The sequence below is a fragment of the Gorilla gorilla genome, chromosome X, assembly GCF_029281585.2.
Source record: "Gorilla gorilla gorilla isolate KB3781 chromosome X, NHGRI_mGorGor1-v2.1_pri, whole genome shotgun sequence".
Classification (NCBI taxonomy): Eukaryota; Metazoa; Chordata; class Mammalia; order Primates; family Hominidae; genus Gorilla; species Gorilla gorilla.
Genome location: NC_073247.2, coordinates 58600646 through 58609453, shown reverse-complemented (window position 1 = coordinate 58609453; position 8808 = coordinate 58600646). Strand labels below are relative to the sequence as shown.

At 45.4% G+C, this 8808-nt stretch overlaps 2 pseudogenes; one reads left to right on the top strand and one right to left on the bottom strand.

Moving 5' to 3' along the window:
• LOC129529804 (protein S100-A11-like) lies at positions 1–301 on the top strand (annotated as a pseudogene).
• A 7254-nt stretch (positions 302–7555) lies between these two features.
• The window catches only part of LOC101140796 (protein SSX2-like), a 63589-nt pseudogene continuing 62336 nt past the window's right edge, over positions 7556–8808 (bottom strand).

The window sequence follows — 8808 nt, the reverse complement described above, 5'->3', positions numbered from 1 at the left end:
ATGGCAAAAATCTCCAGCCCTACGGAGAGTCCCCGATTGCTGTTTTCCAGAAATAGACTGGAAAGGATGGTTACAATAGCATTCACTCCAAGATGGAGTTCCCAAGCTTCATGAATAGAGAACTGGATGCCTTCACGAAGAACCAGAGGGCCCCAGTGTCTTTGACCATATGATGAAGAAACTGGACCTCACTAGTGATGGGCAGTTAGATTTCCAAGAATGTCTGCATCTGATGGATGGCATGACTGTGGCTTACCATGACTCTTTTTTAAAGGCTTCCCATTCCAAGAAGCAGATCTGAGGATCCCTTGGGCCTGGTTTCCAAGCCACCCCCTTTCCTTCCAGCCTCACCATCACCATCTCCTTATAGCCCACACGTCCCCTGAGCCCAGCACACCTACCACCTCATGCAGGCCCTGCCTGCAGGTAGTAATAAAACCATACTTCTCTTCTTTTCTCTTTTCCTTTTTTTTTGTCTCATTATGTTGGCCAAGTTGGTCTTGAACTCCTGGGCTAAAGTGGCCTCCCAAAGTTCTGGGAATACAGGTGTGAGGCATTGAACCTAGCCCACTTTTTTTCTTTTCAGCACAAACAAACAAAAAAATCTTTGCTCTCTTTTTTTTATAGAGGGATACAATTAAAAACATTGGTTATAGGGCAGGGCACAGTAGCTTGCACCTATAATCCCAGCACTGTGGGAGGCTGAGGCGGGTGGATCACCCGAGGTCAGGAGTTTGAGATCAACCTGGCCAACATGGTGAAATCACATATCTACTAAAAATACAAAAATATTTAGCCAGGCATGGTGTCACACGCCTGTAATCCCAGCTACTCAGGAGGCTGAGGCAGGAGAACTGGTTGAGCCCAGGAGGTGCAGGCTGCAGTGAGCTGAGATCTCATCACTGCACACCAGCCTGGGTGACAGAGCAAGACCCTGTCTCAAAAAGAAAAAAAAAATAAAACATTGGCTATATTACCAAGGCTTTCATCAAAATGCATGGAATGGCTAACTTCAAGTGTTTTTAGCTTTACAGTGAGTAAATAAAAATGGTCACTTTCTGACAGGCCCAGGAACCTTAAGAATGTGGGTGAAATCTAAGGTCTGCCTTGGTTTGACTTTCTATCCTCAAGTGGTTTTTAAATCTGAGATTCCTAAGCGATCAATATATAGAGAAAAATTATGTTGCTAAAGAAAAGTTCTAATAGATCAGTTATTAGATTGTAGCTCTGTGCATTGTTTCGAGGTCTTGGTGTTTTGTTTGTTTTTATTTGAGATGGAATCTCACTCTGTCACCAGGCTGGAGTGCAGTGGCACAATCTTGGCTCACTGCAAACTGCACCTCCCCTGTTCAAGCGATTCTCCTGCCTCAGCCTCCCGAATAGCTGAGACTACAGGTGCATGCCACCATGCCCGGCTAATTTTTGTATTTTTAGTAGAGATGGGGTTTCACCATGCTGGCCAGGATGGTCTCGAACTCCTGACTTCATGATCTGCCTGCCTCAGCCTCCCAAAGTGCTGGGACTATAGGCGTGAGCCACTGCGCCTGGCCTCTGCTACCATTTTTGTATTGTATGAAACACTACACTTCAAAGTGTGGGATCTGGCTTTCCAGACAGCTGTGAAAGGGGCAGATGATGCAATCTAGAAGTGTAGGAGAGTGCCTGACTGTGGGGTAAATTTTGACCAATAAGAAAAGGAACCAGGAGTGAGAGTCAGGTATGTAAATTCCCTCTCCTCTCCTCTCCCCCTGCACCATTCCAGGCATGGTTTCTCAGTATAGTCTGTCTAGAGGTGTCCGGAATGGCCCAAATTCTGTTTCCTTGGGAACCTGACCTAAAACAATGGACATTCAAACACCGAAGACAGTGTTACATGTGGAGGACCCAGATCTGGGCAGAGGAAAATTATCCCAATAAGGAAATGGACAATTTGAGGATTTGGAATAGAGGGAAGGACTAGAAGAACCAGTAGTAGAATAGCTTAGGGGTAACATTTTTGGAGAAAAAGGCAGTTCTGTTGATTTTTGCAGTGAACTGCTCAGCTCTGTAAAATATATACTTCCTTTATTTCCATCAGTCTCCCCTATGAAATCATCCACAAAGTATCCTTCTATAACTGTCTATTGCCTGTGAAGTGAATTTTCTTTTTTTCTTTTTTTTTTTTTGTTTAGAGATAGAATCCCTGTCTCCCGGGCTGGAGTGCACTGGGGCGATCTCGGCTCACTTCAATCTCCACCTCCCGAGTTCAAGTGATCCTCCCACCTCAGCTGCCCTAGTAGCTGGGAATACAGGTGTGCACCACCAACGCCTGGCTAATTTTTTTTTTTTTGTATTTTTGGTACAGATGGGGTTTCACCATCTTGGCCAGGCTGGTCTCGAACTCCTGTCCTAAGGGGATCCACCCGCCTTGGCCTACCAAAGTGCTGGGATTACAGGCGTAAGCCACTGCTGTCAGTTTTCTTTTGCAGAATAAAACAGATTGAGTCTTGTGCCAAAATGCAGGGGAAACTGCACCCAGACAGGTAACAAAATATTATATACAATCAGATGAGATCAGGCATGTTCAGGGTGGTATGGCCGTAGACAAATATTATATACAATCATAGATAGGTTTTCTACATACCTGTAATAACCAATTACAAAACCAAATTGAGAAAAATTACAGTTATACAGTGAGAAATATACATAAAATATCTAAAACAAGATGAATGGAGCAAGATGGCAGATAGATGCCGTGCCCCACTCAGCATTCCATTGAACTGGGGAGAAAATGTTTTCAAGGGTCAATTCTTTTTTTTTTTTTTTTTGAGACAGAGTCTTGCTCTGTCGTCCAGGCTGGAGAGCAGTGGTGCAATCTCGGCTCACTGCAAACTCCACCTCCTGGGTTCATGCCATTGTCCTGCCTCAGCCTCCTCAGTAGCTAGGATTACAGGTGCCCGCCACCACACCCGGCTAATTTTTTTTTGTATTTTTTAGTAGAGACAGGGTTTCACTGTGTTAGCCAGGATGGTCTCGATCTCCTGACCTTGTGATCCGCCCACCTCAGCCTCCCAAAGTGCAGGAATTACAGATATGAGCCACTGCGCCTGGCCGTCAATTCTTAACAGCAGAGGGAAATAGGAAAATGTGTCAGTGGTCCACCAGAAATATTGAGGCATTCCTGGGAGATAGAGTAGATGGGATCAGACTGATAGAGAAACCCAAGGAGACAAGACCACAGCTCATATCACTGTAGTAAAGAGATGCTGTTTGCTTTTTGAGACAGAGATTTACTCTGTTGCTCAGGCTGGAGTGCAGTGGCTTGATCTCAGCTCACTGCAGGGTCTGTCTCCCAGGTTCAAGTGATTCTCTTGCCTCAGTCCCCACAGTAACTGGGATTCACAGGCACCCGCCACTAAGGCCGGCTAATTTTTATATTTTTAGTAGAGACGGGGGTTTTGCCATGTAGGCCAGGCTGTTCTCGAACTCCTGACCTCAAGTGATCTGCCTGCCTCGGCCTCCCAAAGGGCTGACATTACAACATGGGTCACTGCGCCCAGTCAGGAGATGCTCTTTGTAACAAAGCCTCTGAAAAACTCCAAACTCTGAATCAATAAAACACGGAGCTGGAAAGGGCCTTAGGATAATCATCAGGTATTTAAAAGTTCATTAGAAACATCTGAATCAGCGAGATTCCCCTCCAACACCACATTCAGATTGGCTGGCAGTAGCCACTTTTGCCTCTAAGATGAAACTCTGATAATTGTTCATTAAAGTGAAGGCCTGGCGAGGTGGCTCACACTTGTCATCCCAGCACTTTGGGAGGCTGAGGCAGGAGGATTGCTGAGGCCAGGAGATCGAGACAAGCCTGGGCAACATAGTGGGATCCCATCTCCACAAAAAATACAAAAATTAGCTGGGTGTGGTGGCCTGTGCCTGTAATCCCAGCTAGTTAGGAAGCAGAAGTGGGAGAATCCCTTGAGCTTTGGAGATCCAAGCTGCAGTGAGCTGTAATTGCACCACTGCATTCCAGCCTGGGCGACAGAGCACTATCTTGTCTCACAAAAACCCAAAAAATTAATTGCCGAGACCAGCTCGGTTGGGGAGACCATAACTAACCCAGCAGTGCTAGAGGAATTAAGGACACACACACAGAAATACAGAGGTGTGAAGTGGGAAATCAGGGATCTTACAGCTTTAAGAGCTGAGAGCCCGGAACAGAGATTTACCCACGTATTTATTAACAGCAAAGCACTCATTAGCATTGTTTCTATAGATATACGATTAATTAAAAATATTCCTTATGGGAAATGAAGGGATTGGCCGAATGAAAGGAATAGATTTGGCTAGTTAACTGCAGCAGGAGCATGTCCTTAAGGTACAGATCACTCATGCTATTGTTTGTGGCTTAAGAACGCCTTTAAGTGTTTTTCCGCCCTGGGCAGGCCAGGTGTTCCTTGCCCTCATTCCAGTAAATCCACAACCTTCCAGCTTGGGCGTTAGGGCCATTATGAACATTTTACAGTGATGCAAAGATTTTCTACATGGCCAGTTTTGGGGCCAGTTTATGGCCAGATTTTGGGGGGCTTGCTCCCAAAAAGTAATGTATCAAAACTTGGTATAACTTCAGCCCTTTACAGTAGTAATGAAGGAGAGAAACACATTTGTGGAGAGGGGACCATGTTCACTCTTTATCTATCCATGATAGACAGATAGTCTGGAGCTTTATATACCCATGGAACCTAAGGAAAAATGTTCCCTGTCATGACTCACAATCTTCCAGCTACCCTTCCTAGCACCTGTCTTGTGGGCTGGGGGACCCAACTTATGGATCCCATCTTCCCAGGGAGAAAGAAAAATCAAAACCTTCAGTATCTCTTTTAGGGTATCCTCTGCTGTATTTACATGGAGGATAAGGCACTCGATATCTAGTAGCTGAATGCTACATTTGTGTCATATAGAACTACATTGGGATAAAATAGAATTTGTTTCCTCTGAGACACAGGTAGAGGTACGTCCACACTGACCTGGGTGGAAGCCACCTCTTCCTGAAGTGCCAGTCAGGGCATGCTCACAGACCTGGGGAACCTCTGTTGCTCCTGGAGCCCCACAACTTCCTTCCTGGCACCCTCTCCCTCTGGTGGCTGTGACAGCCCACACTTGGCCTTGGGTATCCCCTGCTTCTTTGCCTGCCTCTTTTCTGCCCACGCTGCATATCTCTGTCTCCCACTGTCCCCACTATGACCACGATTGCCTCTCCCTCCCTGCTCTCTCTCTCTCCTAGGGCTCCTTGTCTTGGGTAAATGAACCCACAGCCTTTACATTGTGATTGGAAACAGAGCCTGGGGCTTGTTCAATTCCCCCTCCCTCCACCACACACACCTTTCCTCCTTAATGTTTCTGAAGTCAGTGAGCTCCAAACTCAGCTCCTCCTGCACCTGCCAGCTGTAGGACCTGTGACAAGACACCTACCATCTGTCTGGGACTCTGTCTCTCATCTATCATATAGGCATAATGATCATAGTGTTCTCCTTCCAAGGCTGGGGAGAACCAGGAGGCCAAGGTGATGGGGTATGAATGGTCAAAACAGCTCCAATCCTGCCTCCACCTGGGGCTGGTGTTTCAAATCTGTTGTGTGTGAATGGAGCTTTAATGTCTTCATTCACACACACTGGTTTGTTCTAAAACGGACTCCCCTCTGCTCTTCCTTCCCCACAACTGTTTCACCTCTGCACCGTGCAATGGTACATGTGAGGAAGAACTGTCCCATTCCCAAATCATCGTCCCCACCCCAGCACCCAGGCCCTTGGGTGGTGAGACCCTTGATGGGCAGTCTCATGCTTCTGTCCAGGGGACTTTCCCACCGTTGCTCCTTTGCAGGGAGACTAAGTGGACTCTTCTATTCCCTGGCCATCACAGAGTCTACAGTGCACGCATCTTCCTCATTCCTCCACGTTCCCCAGATGACGATTTCATCTGTGTCTCCTCCCACATACTCCCAAATGGACCGTCCCAGCCCTAGAATGCAAAAATCGTTCAGAGAGAGAAGGCCAAGATTCCCAACCACCTGCTGCAGAATTCTGCTCCAGGACTGAAGTGTATAGTCTCTATCAAAATAAAAACTGGAGGCCAGGTGCGGTGGCTCATGCCTGTAATCACAGCACTTTAGGAGGCCAAGGTGGGAGGATCACTTGAGCCCAGGAGTTCAAGGTTGCATTGAGCTATGATCATCCCCCTGCACTCCAGCCTGGACGGAGCAAGACCCTGTCTCTAGAAACAAACAAACAAACAACTGGAAACATCCTCCTCTAGAATGGTGGTCAGGAACATCTGTCTGCCTTGTTCCCCAAGGTCTCTCCAGCACCTATAACAGCACTCAGCACAAAGACCCGCTCATTAGGGTTTTGTTGAATAAATGACTCCTTTGACACAGCAATTCCACTTCTAAGAATCTTTCCTAAAGAAATATTCACACACGTGCACAGAGCTGTGTGCACAATAATGAGAGGAGCAAACAACTGGGGAATGTTTGCAAAGGTTTATTAACTGTCAGTGACTGATAGAGGGGAATCGGTTGAGGGGAGTACATGCTGAACAGGAAACAGAGTGAGGGGGGCTTGACCAGGATGCATGGCAATGGAGAAAAGCAGATGGGAGATACTTATACTGGTACTTGGTGTGTGTGTGTGCGTGTGTGTGGTGTGTAAATGCAGAGGAAAAAATCGGAAATTAAACACTCAGACCTCCCCTCAGTAGTCACATCTGGGGAGAGAGGAGGGTAGTGCTGTTCTATGGAGAGAATACCTGACGATACTTGTTTTCTGAGGTAGGTGCATGGATACATAAGCTGAAATATGCATTAAGCATGTCTTGCTCATCAACGAAAACGCTAACATCTAACAGAATGACACAGTGTAAGAAAATACAACGGAAACGCCAACATCGAACTCTTGGCACACTAAGAAAAATGACGCTCAACTTTTCACTGTTGTGAACACTTGCTTTCACTTGCTATGCACCTGATGACGAGGGGTCTGCAGCCATGCCCATGTTCGTGAAAGGTCACCACGTTCTGCTTCTCATCAAGGGCATGTGTCGTATCCCCCAGGCTGAGGCGAGAAGAGAGAAGGAAAGTAAGTGGCAGTGAGTTCCCACCACGTGGCTACTCAATCTCAACTCCTCCTGACCTGCAGACCCTGCACACTCCGATTCTGCCCTATCTCAGGACCTGCACACACCTTCCACGGTTCCTCGAAGTGAACCATCTGTTCATGCCACAGTGACTTCTCCGCCTGGGTTATCCATTCCTAGGCTAGAGGAAGGTGTGGCCCGCATATCAGGGCTGACCTGGGGTTTGGGACCCCAGAGCATCCTGGGTAGGGAGGATCCCTGGATATATAGGGCAGGGAGTAGAAAGAGCATGGAAAATCTCGTCATTCAACCTCAATGCTGTACCCTAGAAAATTATGAGAAGGGAATGATTTGGGGAATAAGTGACAAGATTGGATACCGGTACCATAACAGAATAGCACATCTGCAGGGATGTGGAGGGTGAGCCGAAGGTTCACTTATGGAGTTACTCATCGTCTTCCTCAGGGTCGCTGATCTCTTCATAAATCACCAGTTGCTTTCTCTCACGCAGTCTGTGGATCCAGGCATGTTTCCCTCTTTGGTTCCTATGATGGAGAAGAGTTGGAAGATAAGAGTTGGGTAGGTTGGAGAGTGTTAGGCTCTGTTTTCTCAAAAAAAGGAGATGCCTCCCCATCCCAAGTGCCCATGGGCCTTCTTTATCCAGTTTTTTACATTCTCTGGCTTAGAGAGGCTGAGACCTTAACCCATTATTATTATAATTTTTAATTTTACTATTTTAATAAATTTGTATATAACTCCAGTCCAAATTTGTATGAAATTCTGAATGTATATAATTAGGTTCATATATATATATATTTTTAATTTTATTATTATTATATTTTAAGTTTTAGGGTACATGTGCACAACGTGCAGGTTTGTTACATATGGAGGCATGTGCCATGTTGGTGTGCTGCACCCATTAACTATTATATCTGTTATGGTGATCTGTGATCAGTGAGTTTCAATGTTATTATTGTAGTTGTTTTTTAGTCTTTTAAAATACTTTCTGTTTTTTGTTTTTATACACAATAGGTGTATCTACTTATGGGGTACATGAGATGTTTTGATACACGCATGCAATGTGTAATAATCACATCATGGAAAATAGGGTATCCATCCCCTCAACCATTTATCCTTGTGTTACAAACAATCCATTTACACTCTTTTAGTTTTTTATAATGTACAATTAAGTTATTATTGACTGTAATCACCCTGTTATGGGTAATTATTTTGGGGGTAACAGGAACTGCACCCACAGAAGATGACAAACTTAATCGATCAATGTTGTGTGTGTTCTGACTGCTCCACCGAAGAGCTCTTCCCCATCTCTCCTCCTTTTCTTGGGCCTCCCTATTTCCTGAGACACAGCAACACTGAAATTAGGACAATGAACAACCCTACAATGGCCACTAAGTGTTCATATGAAAGGAAGAGTCGTGTGTCTCTCACTCTAAATCACAAGCTAGAAATGGCTAAGCTTAGTGAGGAAGCATGCTGAAAGCCAAGACAGGCTGAAAGCTCGGCCTCTTCCACCAAACAGCCAAGCTGTGATTGCAAAGGAAAAGTTCTTGAAGGAAATAATAGTATATAATGCAAAGGAAAAGTTCTTGAAGGAAATAATAATACTAATATTCCAGTGAACACACAAATAAGAAAGCAAAACAGACTTACTGCTCAAATAGAGAAAGTTTGAGTGGT